We start from the raw sequence: 18,612 nt of genomic DNA on the forward strand, positions 1-18,612 counted from the left end.
TGGTTAAGAACCTGCAGCCAGGTTACATAGCTGTGTGGCCTTGGGCAAGTTGCTTAACCTCTCTGTGCCCTGGCTTCTTCCTTATCTATGCAGTAGAGATCATCTCAACAGAGCCCACCTCCTAGTCATGGGATTAAATGAGCTAATCCTGGTTACACACTTATCGAGGTGCCACCCTTACATGGGATCATCACTGCCTGCAGGCTGCCACACCTGGTCCGCCCCACCTCAGCGCAGGGAGAATTATTATTACCACCTGGGGCAATGCATGAGCGGTATTGCATGGAAGCTGAATGGCTTGATTCAGAAGAGTCATAGCTGGTTAGTGGCAGGGCAGGGATGGAAGCAAGTCGCTTGGCTCCAGAGCCCAGACATGAATCATTACTCTCTTTGCTGAAGAAAAAGTGGAGAGAGGGGAAAGAGGAAGTAGTTGGGGAGAGTGAGAGAAAGCACAGGGAAAAAAGAAAAAGCCAGCGAGGAAGAGGAAACAATCACGTTTGGCCACGTCTGCCACCTAGGTCGCCACCGGGTGAAGACAGACCCAGAGTTCACATTCGCTGCTCTTATTCATTCAGCCGATATCGACCTACTATGCTCCAGGCACTCTGCTAGGTGCTGGGGACCCAGCAGTGAACATACAAAGCCTTGCTGATCTTCTATTCCAGCAGACAAGCAAGATCAATAAATGGTGAACATAATCATGGGTAAATTTTATAACATGCCAGGGCTGCGCTGCCCTATATGGTAACCACTGACCACGCGCGGCGACAAGACACTCGAAATGATGTTCACGTGAGAGCTGCTGTGTCCTACACACGCCAGGTTTCAAGGACTTACTGTGAAATAAAGATCATAAAATATCTCAACATTTTGATGTTGATTACACGTTGAAATGACAACATTGGGATATGTTGGGCTAATTAAAAATATACTACTGAGATTAATTTCTCCTGTTTCTTTTTACTTTTTAAAATGCAGCTACTGGAATTCCCTGGTGGTCCAGTGGTTAGGACTCCACACTTTCACTACTGAGGGTGCGAGTTCGATCTCTGGTTGGGGAACTGAGATACCACAAGCCAAAAAATAAATAAAATGCTGCCGCTAAAATTTTTTTTTTAATTGCACATTTCTGTTGGACTGCACTGTGTTAGAGGATGATACATGATTTAGCAGGAAAAATAAGAGAACAGGGTAAGTGCCCCCAGTGGGCAGGGTTGCAATTTAAATGGGGTGGTTGGGGGAGGGCCTCCGTGAGAGGATGCCATTTGAGCAAAGACTTAAGGTAAGTGCAGGAACGAGCCACGTAGATATCTGGGGAAGGTCTTTCCAGGCCCAGGCAACAAGTCAGTGCAAAGGTCCTGAGGCAGGAGTGTGCCTGGATAGATGCTCTTTAAGATGCTGTAATATCCCATTGATGCAAATGACTTCTTAGGAGCTGTTTTTCTTCAGTAGGTGAAAATGACTCCTGCAATTTTTTTTTACAATCCTTTTTTTTTGGCCATGCCAGGCGGCTTGCTTGCAGGATCCTAATTCCCCAACCAAGAATTGAACCCATGCCCCCTGCAGTGGAAGCACAGGGTCCTAACCACTGGACTGCCAGGGAATTCCCAGAACACTTTTTTTAGAATTTAGGAAAGTAGATTTTATTTGACACAGAGTACAGTAGGGCTGCAGGAAGAGCAAACTGAAAAGACAAAGCAGGAGAGACACAGTTCTATTGAACAATTAAGTAACAGAGGGCAGGTCATTAAATGAAGAACAAAACAGTTGAGCTTGATCAAAGAATGCTCTTTTTCTAATGCCCATACTTTTGGAATTCCCGCTCTCTCTTGTCCAGCGGACACAACTACCGTGTTTTGAGGCAGCAGGAGTTGCAGGGGAAGTGCTTAAACTCCCCCATGCAACGGCGCATCTCCAGAAGTAGCAGACCCCTGGTTAGCTTGACATTCTATGCAAAGATTCATAACGTGGTTCCTGCAGGTGGCACAGTTACCAACCACGCTATCCCAGGCTCAGAGGGCTACCACATTTCCCCCTTTTCATGTCAAAGCGCTTCTTGCCTGCACTGATGCTGGTGCCACCCCAGGTATCCACATCCATCACCGCCGCCATTTTGGAAACACACAGACCCTCGCAGCTGTGTGCATGTTAATGCTAGTGGAGGTCTCCGGAGTCCCACCACCACCACCACACCCCCTAGGAGACTCAGCCAAGCCCCTACAAAACCCTGACTCCCTGCAGAATCACCCACCACCTCGGGAGTCTCCAGACGTCTTCCTTCACTAAAAGCTGCCAGTTGAACTTCACCTTTGCCCCCGCATCTCAGGACTTGAGACATGTATGTCTCTCTGGCAAGAGCTAAGTCTCCAACGCAAAACCACCTTCCATCTCAAAGGTGTAAGTGTGTGGGAGGGCTCAGCTGGCAACCAGGAGCTAACAACTCTGCTCTGTGTCTGCCGGATCACAAGAGAAAAGCCTCTGCCTGTTCCCACAGCCCAGACGGCTGGAGACGTGAGGATGGTTCCAGTCCCAGGACGCAGGAGGCTCCTCTGAGGTCACCTGGCCCCGCCGGACTTGCAGGGATGAACATCCATCCATCCATTCATGTAGCAGATATTCACCCGGTACCCACACTGTGCCAGGCCTACTGTGTGCTACGGGCAGGGGATAGAATAGTGAACAAGACAGACAGGTCCCCTCTGTCCTGGCCTCACGTTTTAGCAGGGGAGAGAGATTTTAAAACAAAACAAAACACACCTAAGCAAATAAATAAGGATTTTATATGATGCTAAAGTGCCAGTGAGAGAAACAGATGAGGTAACACCACAGAGAAATGAGGGGGTGGAGAGGTGACACCAGAAGGGTGAGACTGGGGAGGACATTCTGGCAAAATACACAGTAAGTGCAAAGGCCCTGTGGCAAGGAGATGTCCCATCTGTTCAAGGAACAGGTAAGCAGAGACGGTGCCATGAAGGGCAGGCGCCTCAGATAGCATGACCGCCCAGTTTATATCTCTTGTCCCAATATGATTATTACTAGCACCCTCCCCCTTTTACTCTCAAAGTTTGTGCAATAAATTAATTGTTAGGTTTTTCTTAGGCCATGGTAAAGAATTCCAATTTTAGCCGTGGAGATCTCATAGCAGAAGAGTAACTGAAATCAGAGTGATCTGATTTAGATTTTAAAATACCTTTCAGGGAATTCCCTGGCGGTCCAGTGGTTAGGACTCTGCACTTTCACTGCCGGGGCCCAGGTTCAATCTCTAGTCGGGGAAATAAGATCCCACAAGCTGCGCGGCACAGCCAAAAAATAAAAAAAATATATGGGACTTCTCTGGCGGTCCAGTGGTTAAGACCCCACGCTTCCACTGCAGGGGGCACGGGTTCGAGCCCTAGTTGGGGAACTAAGATCCCACGTGCTGCGCGGTGCGACCAAAAAAACAAAGCTTTCAATGATTGCTAATTTTGAAGGGGTGATAACTGTTACGTGAAGCATTTTCGAGGTGCGTACTGCAGGATGTAGGGGAGAAAGGCCATCGTGACTGAGAGTAGCTTCAAAATAATTCACTAAAAGAGAAAGTGAAGAGGCTGGATGAAGCAGCTGTAACAAAAAAACTTGATAGGTGTTGAATCTGAAAAATGGGTCCATGGAGGTTCATGGTACGATTTTCTCTACTTTTGTGTCTGTTCCTAGAATAGACTGAATGTTTGTACCTCCCACACACACAACACACACACACAAAATTCGTATGTTAAATCTTAAGCCACAGCGTGATGGTATTTGGAGATGGGGGTGTCTCTGGGTGGTGATTAGGTCATGAGGTTGGAGCCATTTTGAATGAAATTCGTGCTCGTATAAAGGAAACCCCAGAGAGCTCCCTCACCACTTCAGCCACATGAGAACACAGGGAACCTATAACATCTATGAACCAGGAAGTGGGCTGTCGCCAGACACAGGATCTGCCAGCCCCTTGGTCTTGGACTTCGAGCCTCCAGAGCCATGAGGAAAAAAAATATCTGTTGTTTATAAGACACCCAGTCTGCGGTATTCTGTTACAGCAGACACAGCAAACTAAGACAATTTCCCTTTTTTTCTTTAAAGAATAAAAATACTTCTCCCTGACTGCTGCTTGAGGGTCAAGAGTAAAAAGTGTGGCTCTGCTAGGATGAGAATGAGGTTGCCCTGCGCAGCCTGGGTTGTAGTGACTTGGGTTGGGGAAGCCAGGGAGACCTGGACGGATGGAAGGTGTATTTGGGATGGATGGATCAGGGGTGAGGGGTGAAGCCAGGGAAGAAATCTGTGTCTTATCAGGAAGGGCTCAGTCATTCAACAAAGATTCATTGAGCATCTACCCTGTGCCAGACACAGTGCTGCGCTGGGGGATCCAGTGGTGGGCGAAGCAGCCGTGATCCCAGCCCTCTTGGAGCTCACCGTACTGGAGGAGAGACTGACAATAGATAATCACAGAGGTCTAGAATTACAAACAAAGGAAAAAGAGAGAGTTCTCGCAGAGCTTGAGAGTGGGAGGTCCTACGCCAGGATATTGTTCTGTCCCTCAAGGACCACCTTCTGCTTCTCCATCCTGACGTCTTCCCCAAGAAGGTGACCCTCAGAAGCCAGGTCAGCAGCCTCCCTTGTCCTCTGGTTTCTAGCTGGCTCTGGCCACGGGGAGGTAGGAGATCTGAAGAAGTTGAGTGAGGGAAAATGAGACGTTCTCCAGCCTCCTCTGGTGGTATGTTCTTAGTAAAGATACCGTTCATGCTCCTTTGCTACTCCGCTTACTGAGAATCCATGTTCCTTCCCCCAGAATCTGGGCTGACACTGTGACCTCTGTCAGCCACGGGTTGACTGTGGCAGAAGTGACCCTAGGTAGCCTCCAAGAGCGGACCTTAAGCCATCAGCAGCTCTACCTTCACCTCCTAAAACACTCCTTCTTGAACTCGGCCACCATGTTGTGAGGAAGCCCAAGCAGCTGTGTGGAGAAGCCACGTGAGTGAGGACCATGCCCCCAGCCACCAGCCCAGCTGGCAGCCAGCATCTGTGGACCTGCCCGGCACCCTGGCATTCCAGAACTATTCAAGCCAGAAGGTGATAAGAAATACTAAATTTTTGTTGTTTTAAGTCACTACCTTTGGGGTGTTTTGCTTTTTTTTTTTGCAGCAACAAATAACAGAAATGCTCAGGCTGGCCACGACCCTTTCCAAGTAAGGCAGCCCCTCTCCTTCCAGGTTCCAAGGTCATTCCCTCCCCTCCAACCTTCAGCCCTAGGAGTGAGAACAGCTTCACAACTCCTTTTGTTTTCCTCACACCTTTAAAACAGTCCCTGTGTTAAAACCTCTTCAAAATCTCCCAGTTCTAATGCACTGTCCCCTTCCGGCTTGGACCCTGACAGATATGAGAACTGATTCTGTGGTGAAAAAGGAACTAATTAGAGAAGAGGAAGAGAATCCTAGAGATAGCATTCTGGGGAAAAGCCTGGAGGTAAGAAAGAATAGTCATTAAAAACAGCAAGTCTGGAGCCAGATAATCCAGGTTCAAATCTCGGCTCACGTGTGGGCATGATACTTACTTCTCTGGACTTCATCTGTAAAATGGGGCTAATAATACCTATTTCAGAGGGCTGTGGTGTGAACCAAGTGAGCTCCTATCTGTGAAGCCCTTAGAACTTTAGCGTGCTTATTTAATAAAACAAACAAACTGAAAGATCTCAGGTTGGTAGAGAGGAGAGGTGAGAATATGAGATGTGAGGTCAAAAAGTAAGCAAAGGTGGGACTTCCCTGGCGGTCCAGCGGTTAAGACTCCTGGCTTCCACTGCAGGGGGCACGGGTTCAACCCCTGGTCAGGGAACTAAGATCCTACATGCCGTGCGGTGAGGCCCCCCAAAAAAAGCAGAGGTGAGGCCCTCCTTTTCCACCATATGTCAATTCAGAAAGCCTTCACTGGCTGGCCCAGATGGGGTCAGGTTCCTCAATCATTCATTCATTCATTCCACAAACCATGGCATGCATTGGGCCCTGCTGTGAAGACAGGCAATGTCTTTGCCCTTGTGGTGCTTTCATAGCAGTGGGGGGCACAGACATAAGCAATCAGGCTGGGTAAAATTAGAGTGCCATGAAAATAAAACAAGAAGACGTCGTAAGGAGAGTTACTTGAGATGGGCCGGCCAGGGGAGGCCTCTCTGAGGAGGTGGCATCAGAGCCAGACTTTGAGGGAGAATGTGGGGACCTGTGAAAAGTGCTTAGAGCAGTGAGCATAGCACGCGCCAAGGTCCTGGGGTGAGCACAGGCTGAACACATCAGAAGATCCACAAGAGGCTAGGGAGGCTGCATCTCAGGGAGTGGCAGGGGGAGAAGTGGGGGACCTGGACCAGCGCCAGAGCTGCAGGGCCTTGTGGGCCCTGGAGAGGGGTCTGGGCTTTATACCTGGGCAACGGGAAGACAGTGCAGGATTTAAGCAGGAAGTAACTCGATCCTGTTTGCTTTGAAAAAGGTTCACTCTGTGACCTCTGTAATACACCCTCCCAGAAGCAGATTCCTTTCCCTGAGAGCATTTTTCTCAGGTGCAGGTGGCATTATAGACCCAGTGGTGTGAGAATAATATCTTTGTCCCCACTGGTCTGGGACCTGTGTGAGACCGTGTCCCCCCTTGCTCACAGGAAACTCTCAGTAAACACAGTTAAACAAAGAACCCTGTGAGTGAGTGTCCTGTGGTCCCTCTCGGCACCACCCCATGTCTGCCCAAACAGGAGTTTCTGCTGCTGGCAGCCGTGTGCAGAATGGTGTTGCCATCCATTTCTTGCCAAAGAATATTTCCAGAACCTGCTTGGACCTGGCTTTCAGCCACCCCCGGCACACACCTCAACCTGGTGTCCAGAAGCAGTGTCCTCACTGAGGAAAGAAAATGGCAACTTTGCTGTTCTACAGTTGAGGGAATTTTTTAAAAGGGCAAAGGCCTTTTCTATCCTAAAGGATTCTTTGTACCAACGTTGGCCTCAACAACACTCCTGCTTGGCGGCACAGCGGCCGTCCTCTTGCTCTGATGCTGTGGGATGTGTCCCCAGGCATCGGCAGGCCCCAGGCAGACAAGGTGGGTGTTGTAAAGGAAGGGGCCGTGACAGGAGCTGCAGTTTTCTGGGCAGGACAGAAAATGTTCTGTCAGGAGAAACAGCAAAACAGATGGGGACCTGCTGCAGACAGAGCCGTTTAGTTAGGCTGAAGCACGAACACTTGGCTTTCATTGAAGAAAGCCAGTGTATAGCAGGCCACACACGGTGAGAGGTTAAGTGGTTCTCTTGAGTTAGGAAGAGAAGCCTGAAAAACTCCACTCAGATTTCAACAAACCAGCGCTAGCACACTTTGGACCTGAAAACAAAAGCCCTAAGAAATCGAGAGAAAGAGAGAAAAAGCTGGACCGTGGGGCTTCTGTGTGCTTTTAGATACTTCCCTGAAGGCTGCTGGCATAATCATGCCACCTTCACATTCCACATTTCAGTTCCTTGAACAAAGTTCACTCCCACCCCAGGGCCTTTGCACCTGCTGTGCCCTCTGCCTGGAATCCTTCCCCTGCCCCTCTTCACATAGTTGGCTCTTCTTCATTCAGTTCTCTGCTCAAATGTCACCTTCCCAGAGAAGCCCCACCCTCCCTCACTCTCCAGCAAACCACTCTATTTTCCTTCTTGAACGTTGTCTGAAATTATTCTGTTGGTTTATTTGTGGACTTGCTTTTGTGTCTGTGTCCCCCCGCGGGAATGCAGCTCTACAACAGCAGGGACCTCTCTCATGCTCTCCAGTTCCCAGAACCATCCTGACACACAGAAGACACTCAGTAAACATTCACCGCATAAGTAAATCAATAAAGCTGTTGACTGCGGCTGCTGGCTACTTGCCAGAGGGTTTCACACCTGCAGCCATTGAGATGCTTTTGGCTGAAAGTACTAGAAAGCACCAACCTGAGCCGTTTAACAATGAAGACATTTATTATTTCCACAAAAGGGGGAAGTCCTGAGACGGAGCAGCTTTGGGGTTCTCAGTTTCCGTGGTCAAGGATGGACATCACTGAGTACCCACGTTCTTTCCATCTTCCTGCCCCAGCATCTGCTGCAAGGCAAGTTGGCAGCCATCAACCCGGAAGTCCCCCAGCACACCACCCTCATGTCTTATTGGCCAAAATTTGGTCATGTGTCCACTTCTCAGCCAATCATAGTGAGGGAATGGTGTCAACCTCAAACTTAGCTGACCTTTAGAATCCTGGGGGGCTTCAAAGTCAGAGCTCATGCCCCGTTCTCGGAGATTTTCGGGGTCCGGGGTCCAGCACTGGGGTTGGTGTTTTTAACTCCCTGTGTGACCCCCACGTGCAACGGGGGCTCAGAGCCATTCATCTCGGGCTGTGGTTCTCCGTTCTGAGAGATGGGAACAAGATAGAAATGCAAATTCTTGGTCCTTACCCCAGACCTGCTGAGTCAGACACTCTAGGGCGAGGCCCAGTATCTGGGTCTTCACAAGCCGTCCAGGGGATCAGAACTCCTGGGGACTGCGAGAAGGGAGGAGAAGAATCTTCCAGAAGAACAAATGCTTTGAGTGCAGCCTGTGGTTGGGAGGGAGGGACTCCCACGCTGACGGGTCCCCCAGCTCCTCTACCAGGAGACAGGCCCATGGTCTCCCATTCCATCCTTTCCTCTGAGGCCGCTGAGATCTGCAGCAGCTTCAGATGTCCCCGGGCTCTGTGACCTTGATTTTGATTTTGGCTCTCAAGTGTGGCCTGAATTGAAGTTAGTGCAATCAGCTGGGGGCTCCATGGGCAAAGGGCATCTTCTCTTCCAGTTCCTCTCTCCCCAGACCTGCCCCGCAGGGAAGGGAGACAGGTTCTCAGGCGGGAAGGAGTTTATTTCAGCAAGGTGTTTACCGGTCCTAAGATACTGGAATCAAGTTCCTGAAACTCTACCCGAAGGAACTCATTCAGAGAGCAACAAGACACCAGCGTCAGCCCAGGCTTTGTTATTGATGTAAAAGCATTTGAGTCGTTTTTCCTCTTCGTTCTGTTTTCTCTCCCTCCTACCCCCAGCTAACCATTAAGATTTCGCTTGTCTTGATATTTCTCAAATCCTTTTATTTCTCTCCATCTGTAGTGGGTAGAATTGTGTCCCCCAAAAAAGATATGTTCAAGTCTTAACCCCCAGGACCTGTGAGTGTGACCTTATTTGGAAATAGGGTCTTTGCAGGTGTGATCAAGTGAAGAATTGTGTCCCCCAAAAAATGTATGTTCAAGTCTTAACCCCCAGGACCTGTAAGTGTGACCTTATTTGGAAATAGGGTCTTGCGGGTGTGATCAAGTGAAGATGAGGTCATCCGGGATTGGGGTGGCCCTAAATCCAATGACTGGTGTACTTATAAGAGGAGGGGACACAGGGGAGGCTGGAGTGATGGGTCTACAAGCCAAGGAACGCCGGCAGCCACCAGAACTGGAAAAAGCAAGGAAGGTTCCTCCGGTAGAGGCTTTGGAGAGCATGCGACACCTTGGTTTCCAACTTCTGGCCCCCAGAGCTCTGAGAAACACATTTCTGTTGTTTGAAGCTGCCCAGGTTGTTGTACTTTGTTACGGCAGCACTCGCAAATGAATGCACCATTTCCACTGCCTTGGTTAGATCAGTGGTTCTCACACCTGAGGCACTTCAGAATCACCTGCTGGGATGGTGGTAGGGGGGACCCAAAGAGCTGCCCCCCGCAACCAGGGGGCCTGATTCAGTAGGTCTGGATGGGCTTATAATTTTGCATTTCTAGCAAGTTCCCGGGAGACACTGACGCTGCTATTTTGGAGACCACACTTTGAGAATCACTGAAACACCATCATCCTGCCTGGACGACAGACCCATCCCCCAACTGGCCTAAACTGTCTTCTCCATCCCCCACCCGCAGGCAGACAGAGCTTCTTAAAACTCACCGTGGAGGGCTTCCCTGGTGGCGCAGTGGTTGAGAGGCCGCCTGCCGAGGCAGGGGACATGGGTCCGTGCCCCGGTCCGGGAGGATCCCACATGCCGCGGAGCGGCTGGGCCCGTGAGCCATGGCCGCTGAGCCTGCGCGTCCGGAGCCTGTGCTCCGCAACGGGAGGGGCCACAACAGTGAGAGGCCCGCGTACCGCAAAAATAAAATAAAATAACAGGGGGACTTCCCTGGCGGTTCAGTGGTTAGGACTCTGCGCTTCCACTGCAGGGGGCACAGGTTCAATCCCTGGTGGGAGAACTAAGATCCCACATGACGTGCGGTGTGGCCAAAAATATTTTTTTTCGTTAAAAAAAAATAAACAATTAACTTTTCTTCCCCTGCCCCCCTTTTGGCCCCATCGCATGGTATGCAAGGTCTTAGTTCCCCGGCCAGGGATTGAACCCGGGCCCCCTGCAGTAGAAGGGCAGAGTCTTCCCTGGACCGCCAGGGAAGTCCCTTAACTTCCTCTTTAAAAAAACTATTTTATTGAGTCACACACCATAAAGTTAAGCCTTTGAAGGCATAGGATTCCATGGGTTTTAGTACGTTCATAATGTTGGACAACTCTCACCACCATCTAATTCCAGAACATTTTTATCTCCCCCAAAAGAAACCCCATACCCTTTAGAAAGTCACTCCCTGCTCCCCCTCCCCCAGCCCCCGACAACCACTCATCTGCTTTCTGTTTCTGTGGGTTTGCTTATTCGCACAGTTCATATAGATGGAATCCAATCAACTGTTAAAAAGAACGTAAGCAGGACTTGAATGGACCAAATGATGAGGTTGGGGTGCGAACCACGGATTACAGTTCATTCAATTCTGTGCTCTGACAGCCAATGGGAAAAGCCAGAATCTGGGTCATTGTGGCGATGTTCAGGTACTAAATTAACCCCTACTGGAGCAGCCCCACTTCTGGCGTCTTGTTACGCAACGTAACAAAGGTCTCTATTGTTCTAGTCGCTTTTGATTGGATTTTTCCTTACTTACCACCCAGAGCCCTCAAAGTGATATGACCCAGAAACCCACACCCCTACGGCTGCAGTTCCCTCCAGCCACGAGCCTTTGCACATGCTGTTCCCGCCGCCTGGAAAGATTCTCCGACCAGCTGCGGCTTCTCCGTCCTTTTGACTTCAGCCTCTGTTTAAAAGTTACCAGAGAGCTTCCCTGGTGGTGCAGTGGTTGAGAGTCCGCCTGCCGATGCAGGGGATGCGGGTTTGTGCCCCGGTCCGGGAAGATCACACATGCCGCGGAGTGGCTGGGCCCGTGAGCCATGGCTGCTGAGCCTGCACGTGTGGAGCCTGTGCTCCGCAATGGAAGAGGCCACAACAGTGAGAGGCCCGCATATCGCAAAAAAAAAAAAAAAAAAAAAAATATTACCAGAAGTCTTATTTTAGGGGCTTGCTGGAGGCCCTGTCTACATCTTGCTGGGTGGGCCCATCAGTATTCACGCAGGACACGTGCGTCGTAGAGGAGGGGATTCTGCCCCAGAGGAGGAAGGAGGAGAAAGATCCTGGCAGGGCAACCACCAGTGCCACCTGCATTTCCATGGGATTGAACACCCAGCCCTGAGCCCGCTGGATCCAAAGTATGCACCTTTTTCATTTTGAAAAGCTTTTCCAAGCCAGTCTCCAAAAAGAGTATCACCATTTATACTCCCAGTGACAGTAGACACAAGAACCTTTTCTGTATCCTCAACAGTTGGGTATTATCAAACTCTTCATTTTCGCACACTGGAGAGGTGAAAAATGACTAATTGCTTGGCTCTGCACTTCTTTTCATTATAAATGAGGCGGAACATTTTTTCGTATAGTTATCAGCCATTTGTGAACTTCACGTTGACCTCCTGTGATCGTTTCTTCTACTGTCTTGTTTGTTAGCACTCGCTCTTTGTATATGAAGGACACCAATTCTTTGCCTAACATCAGAGTTACAAATATATTTTCCAAGTCAGCTTTGCGTTCAATATTTTGCAAAAGATGAAATTTTATTTTCTCGTGATCAGATTTACTTTTTCTATGAATTCTTAGTTTTGTGTTATATTCAGAAAAGTCTCCCAAACCAAGCATTTTTTTAAAAATCTGCATTCTCTTCCAGTGATTTTAGGTGTTTCTATTTTTATATCTCTGCTCCATTTGGAATTCATTTGTTTTCAGCTATGGAGTAAGAAAGGAATCCAGTTATGCCAATCCAATGTATTACAAGTCCTTTCTCCACTGAATGAAGTCACCATCTTTAACAAGCCAGTTTCTTTATATACTTTCATCTCTCTCTGGATTCTTCTCTTTCGACAATGCTCAATCCAGCCATTCCTTCTCTAGGGCCAACTGTATCTAATACTCCACCTTTATAATTCATTATAATATTTGGTAAAGCTAATCTCCCTTCTCTAGTCTCCATTTCCAGAATTTTCCTGACAATTCTCACGTATTCATTTTTTTCTGTGTACTTCAGCACCATTTTCTCAAAGTCCTCCATAATTTCCTGTTGGTTATTTAACTGGGATTGCACTGATTTCTGGCTATATTTAGGGAACTCTGACATCATTCCAAAATGGATTCTTCTTCTCTAAGAACAAAGATCATCTCGCCACTCATCCAAGCTTCCTTTTACATTTAATAGCAGAATTTTAACACCTTTTATATTTATATCCTCCACATTTCTTGAGAAGTTTGCTGCTAAATATTACATCATTATGGTTGCTATTGTAAATTGGATCTTTTCTTCCATGATAAGTAAAGTTGTGTTTTTATAGTCAAGTCCAAAGATTGATTCAGCAGGTATGGATTGAAACTCCAAGAATTCTGCACTGTTAATCCACAATCCAGCCCATCATGACACTCACTGGAGTCTGAGAACCTTCTTCATTCAACACTACGAATCTCAGATTGGAGAAGAATCTTAGGCCAAGAGAGCAAATTTGTTTCTTCCTGTGCCACGTTTCACATCCTTTGCAATTTTTGAAAAGTAAGAACTGAAATTAGAGTTTTGCCCAGCACAGAACTGACAAGAGGAAATGTTTTTTGTTTTTTTGCGGTAGGCGGGCCTCTCACTGTTATGGCCTCTCCCGTTGCGGACCACAGGCTCCGGACGCGCAGGCTCAGCGGCCATGGCTCAGGGGCCCAGCCGCTCCGCGGCATGTGGGATCTTCCCGGACCGGGGCACGAACCCGTGTCCCCTGCATCGGCAGGCGGACTCTCAAACACTGTGCCACCAGGGAAGCCCGACAAAAGGAAATGTGTTCTTATTTAAGTGAAACAAAACACAAACTCTTAGATTCCCGTGAATGAGCAACTCAGACTCTGCTCAGAGCGAAAGGCAAGACCAAGCCTCCATAAACCGAGTGAAAGGAGGCTCCAGGAGCACGTGGGAAAGTGCTCTTCTCCAGCATGTGGCCCGTGTTCATCCAGGATGTAGGGTCTTTGCAAATCACCCACTCCAACTGTCCTATGTTACAAATGAGGGTTATGAGGTCCTGAGAGACCTGTTCCAGAGGATCCAAGGTCCACCTCATAGTTCATTTTGCATAAATACAAACTGTGCACAACTTCTATGGAAAATTTACATCACAAAGCCTCAAAGAAAACCTCTGGAAAGCTGCACAAGAAACCAGTGACAGAGGTTATCTCTGTGGAAGGCAGTCAGAGCAGAGGGAGACGTTTCCTCCCCCCCCAGAACACTTTCATGCTTGTGGTAGCTTTAAAACATGCCTGTGAATTCTTTGACATTTATCCATGAAAAGGTGGAGCCCGTTATGCACCAAAGGACACAGTCAACAGAGCGAAAAGGCAACCTACAGAAGGGCAGAAAATATTTGCAAATCATATATCTACTAAGGGGTTAATCCAGAATATATAAAGAGCTCTTACAACTCCACAACCCCCAAATCAAATAACCCAATTTAAAAATGGACAAAGAACTTGAATAGAAATTTCTACAAAGATGTTATACAAATAGCCAACCAGCATATGAAAAGATTCTCAACATCACTGATCATCAGAGAAATGCAAATCGAAACCACAGTGAGATATCACCTTACACACATTAGGATGGCTACTATCAAAGCAAAATGAACAAACAAACAAAACAGAAAATAACAAGTGTTGGGAAGGATGTGAAGAAATTGGAACCTTTGGGCACTGTTGGTGGCAATGTAAAATGGTTTAGCCATTATGGAAAACAGTATGGCAATTCCTCAAAAAATTAAAATAGAATTACCATATGATTTACCAATTCCATCTCTGAGTATACAACTAAAAGAATTCAGAGCAGGATCTCAAAGAGATATTTGCACATCCATGCAAATAGCAGCATTATTTATGACGGCCAAGAGGTCGAAGCAACCCAAGAGTCCACTGATGGATGGATAAACAACAGGTAGTATACACATACAATGGAATATTATTCAGCCTTAAAAATTAGGAAGGAAATCCGGTCACATGGTACAACATGGATGAACCTTGACGAGATTATGCTAAGTGAAATAAGCCAGTCGCAAAAAAGACAAATACTGTATGATTTCACTTATATGAGGTACCCAGAGTAGTCAAACTCATAGAGACAGAAAGTAGAATTCTGGTTGCCAGAGGCTGGGTGGAGTGGGGTGGGAAGTTGTTATTCAGTGACTTTTAGTTTTGCAAGATGCAGAAGTTCTGGGCATCTGTTGTACAATGATGTGCATATAGTTAACACTACTGAACTGCATACTTAAAAATGGTTAAGATGGTACATTATATGTTATGTGTTTTTTAACCACATTGCGGGGGGCGGGGAAAGAAAGCAAAAACCGGAACAAAAAGGCAGAAACTAATTCTCTTCCCCTTGAATGTTTAGGCAGTTGTCTCGCTGCTCTGCCATACACACACCCCGCCCAGAGAGTCAGAGCTGGCTCACTGGCAGGCCGTCCCCATTCAAGCCCGAGGGCAGAGGGAAAGTGAGTGAAGGACAACCAGGTTCCTTTTTAATAACATGACCTTGAAGTTGTACCTTCTAGCTGTACTTGCTTCTCATGCATAGAAGGTGGCAGAAGTGATGCAGTGTTCACCTGGCTCTCAAGGGCTGCTGGCTCTTGGAACCCAGCCGCCATGCTGGGAGGAACCCCTAACCACATGAACTTGCTCTGCGTAGAGTTCTGGCAAGAGCCCCCACTGAGGTCCCAGCCAAAACCAGCTCCCGATGCCAAACGAGTGAGGGAGGAAGCCTCCCCGACCCCTCCAACCATTTCTGACCCCAAGCACAGGAGAGATCCCTGCAGCGACCACCTTGCTGAGCCCACTCACCCCAGAACCATGGGAGATCATCGTAATAGATCATAGTGGTTTTCCACCACTAAGTTCGGAATGGTTTATGAAGCAGCAATAGATAATCAAAGCAATGCTGTTGAATTTTTTTAAATCGTGTATATGTATTAGGTATTTTTTTAATTTTAAAAAGACATGGGGGGGCTTCCCTGATGGCACAGTGATTGAGAGTCCACCTGCCGATGCAGGGGACATGGGTTCGTGCCCCGGTCCAGGAAGATCCCACATGCCACGGAGCAGCTGGGCCCGTGAGCCATGGCCGCTGAGCCTGCGCGTCCGGAGCCTGTGCTCCGCAATGAGAGAGGCCACAACGGTGAGAGGCCCGCGTATCCCAAAAAAAAAAAAGGCATGGGACTTCCCTGGTGGCACAGTGGTTAAGAATCTGCCCGTGCTCTGCAACAAGACGCGTAACAGGAAACTCCCTGGCGGTCCAGTGGTTAAGACTCTGTGCTCAATGCAGGAGACACGGGTTCGAGCTCTGGTCTGGAAAGATACCACATGCTGCGGAGCAACTAAGCCCGTGCGCCACAACTACTGAGCCCGTGCGCCTAGAGCCCGTGCTCTGCAACAAGAGAAGACGCCGCAATGAGAAGCCCATGCACTGCAACGAAGAGCAGCCCCCACTCGCGGCTCACGCAACTAGAGAAAGCCCGCGCACAGCAGTGAAGATCCAACGCAGCCAAATAAATAAATAAGTAAATAAATAAATTTATAATTTTAAAAAGATAAAGCCTTATTGCTGCTTTTACAGTCTAAAGATTTACATAAAAGCTAAAAAGATTCTACATCATAGTTTTTTTTGCCCATGTATCCTAAAGAACTACTTTCAGAATTTTTTCCTGATTGTGGAATATTTTAAACATTCATGAAAGGATAGGGAATAACATATTCAGCATCCAGCTCTATTGAACCTTAATATTATGACATATTTGGTGCGCTTGTTTTTTAAAAATACTTTTTAAACATTTTAAATTGTGATTTTAAAAAGACACATAAGAGGGCTTCTCTCGTGGCTCAGTGGTTAAGAATCCGCCTGCCAATGCCAGGGACACAGCTTCGAGCCCTGGTCTGGGAAGATCCCACATGCCGCGGAGCAACTAAGCCCGTGCGCCACAACTACTGAGCCTGTGCTCTAGAGTCCGCAAGCCACAACTACTGAGTCCGCGTGCCACAACTACTGAAGCCCACGCACCTAGAGCCCATGCTCCGCAACAAGAGAAACCCGTGCACAGCAATGAAGAGTAGCCCCCGCTCACCACAACTAGAGAAAGCACGCGCACAGCAGTGAAGACCCAATGCAGCCAAAAATAAATACATTTTTTAAAAATAAATAAATAAATAAAAAGACACGTAACAGGGAACTCCCTGGCGGTCCAGTGGTTAGGACTCTGTGTGTCCACTGCAGGGGGCATGGGTTCAATCCCTAATAGAAGAAGTTCCCAAATGGGAGCCTCTATGACTATTTTCTGTTTCTCCACCTATTTCCTAAACACTTTTCCATGTGTGCACTGTTTTTCTTTAATCATTTTAACCATCTTGCAAGTGTACAGTTCAGTGGCATTAAGTACATTCACATTGTTGTGCCACCATCCATCTCCAGAACTTTTCCATCTTCCCCAGCTGAAACTCTGTCCCACTTAAACAATTCCTCATCTCCCTCCCCCAGCCCCTGGCAGCAACCCCCATTCTACTTTCTGTCCCCATGAATTTGACATCTCCAGGGACCTCATATAACTGAAATCCCACGTTATCTGCCCTTTTGTGACTGGCTGATCGCATTTAGCACAATGTCCTCAAGATCAACCATGTTGCAGCCTGTGTCAGAATTCCCTTCCTTTTCAGGCTTCCCTGGTGGCGCAGTGGTTAGGAGTCTGCCTGCCGATGCAGGGGACGCGGGTTCGTGTCCCGGTCCGGGAAGATCCCACGTGCTGCAGAGCGGCTGGGCCCGTGAGCCATGGCCGCTGAGCCTGCGCGTCCGGAGCCTGTGCTCCGCAACGGGAGAGGTCACAACAGTGAGAGGCCCGCGTACCAAAAAAAAAACAAAAACAAAAGAATTCCCTTCCTCTTCATGGCTGGATAATATCCTAATGTATAGATACACCACCTTTTGTTTATCCATTCATCCGTTGATAGACGTTTGTATTCTTCCCACATTTTTGGCTATGGAATAGTGCTTCTCCGAACATGGGTGGACCAAAATTATCTTTAAATGTTATATAGTTTAAAAGTCAACAGTCCTGTGTATCTGCCACTGCAGATTTGCATTCCGAGAGCAAAAAGTCAATTACTCATGAGGAAAAGGACTAAGTGACAGCCCCTTACCTGTGCAGTTAAATGAACAATCTGTACCTGATGATGGAGTCTCTTATGAGAAACATCATATTTTTTTTTAAGTGACAGCCGGGCCCTTTTATAATTTGTCGTAGCTTTGGGCGTTCCATATCCAATTCTACCCTTCCTTCTGAATCCACCATAGCTAATAATTAGCAGCACACAGTTCAACACCAGTGACGGGTGAGGCAATCAATATAAACGGTAGACGCTGCCCTGAAGGGCAAAGTCCCCAACTAAGATACAGAGAACTTGGAGAAGTGTTCTTCATATTGAAAGTGCTTTTGCCAGTGAAATAATGAATAAGGTTAGGGGAAACTTAAAATAATTTTCAAATTAAAACTATTGTAAGATACCATTATTCACCTAGCGGACAAGCAAAGATCAAAGTTTGAAAAGCCCCAGTGCTGGCCAGGGTGTGGGGAAACAGGGGCTGTTGATTATTGTTGGCAGAGTGTAAATTTGTGTAACCTCTTTGGAGGGGGACTTGGCAAAGTCTGTCTAAATTTAAAAAGCATGTGCCCTTTGACCCACAAGTTCCCTTGAGAAGCGTATCTATCAGATATACATGCGCACGCGGGCAAAGATCTATGTGTAAGGATAGCCATATAGGGAAAACCCTGGCAGCCCAGTGGTTGAGACTCTGAGCTCTCACTGCCGAGGGCCTGGGTTCAATCCCTGGTCGGGGAGCAAAGATCCCACAAACCGCGCAGTGAGGACAAAACAAAACAAAACCTTATTTAAAAAAAGAATAGTCTTGGACTTCCGTGGTGGCGCAGTGGTTGAGAGTCCGCCTGCCGATGCAGGGGACACAGGTTCGTGCCCCGGTCCGGGAAGATCCCACGTGCCGCGGAGCGGCTGGGCCTGTGAGCCATGGCCGCTGAGCCTGCGCGTCCGGAGTCTGTGCTCCGCAACGGGAGAGGCCCCAGCAGTGAGAGGCCCGCGTACCAAAAAATAAATAATTAATTAATTAATTTTAAAAAATTAAAAAAAAATTAAAAAAGAAT

General features: G+C 47.8%; 1 protein-coding gene, 1 long non-coding RNA gene and 1 pseudogene across 3 annotated transcripts in view; all 3 read right to left on the reverse strand.

Annotated features, from left to right (window-relative positions):
• SCARB1 (scavenger receptor class B member 1) overlaps positions 1–18,612 on the reverse strand; it is a 110,224-nt gene that overhangs the window by 83,441 nt on the left and 8,171 nt on the right. The gene's annotated exons all lie outside the window — the stretch shown is intronic.
• Positions 1,796–2,118, reverse strand: LOC137204191 (E3 ubiquitin-protein ligase RBX1 pseudogene; annotated as a pseudogene).
• Positions 7,957–10,086, reverse strand: LOC137204193 (uncharacterized). The gene is made up of 2 exons (XR_010933460.1): positions 9,294–10,086; positions 7,957–9,191 (listed from the first exon to the last, which is right to left on the reverse strand). It is a non-coding gene; the product is annotated as an uncharacterized lncRNA (long non-coding RNA).

Source organism: Pseudorca crassidens, chromosome 12 (assembly GCF_039906515.1).
Source record: "Pseudorca crassidens isolate mPseCra1 chromosome 12, mPseCra1.hap1, whole genome shotgun sequence".
Classification (NCBI taxonomy): domain Eukaryota; kingdom Metazoa; phylum Chordata; class Mammalia; order Artiodactyla; family Delphinidae; genus Pseudorca; species Pseudorca crassidens.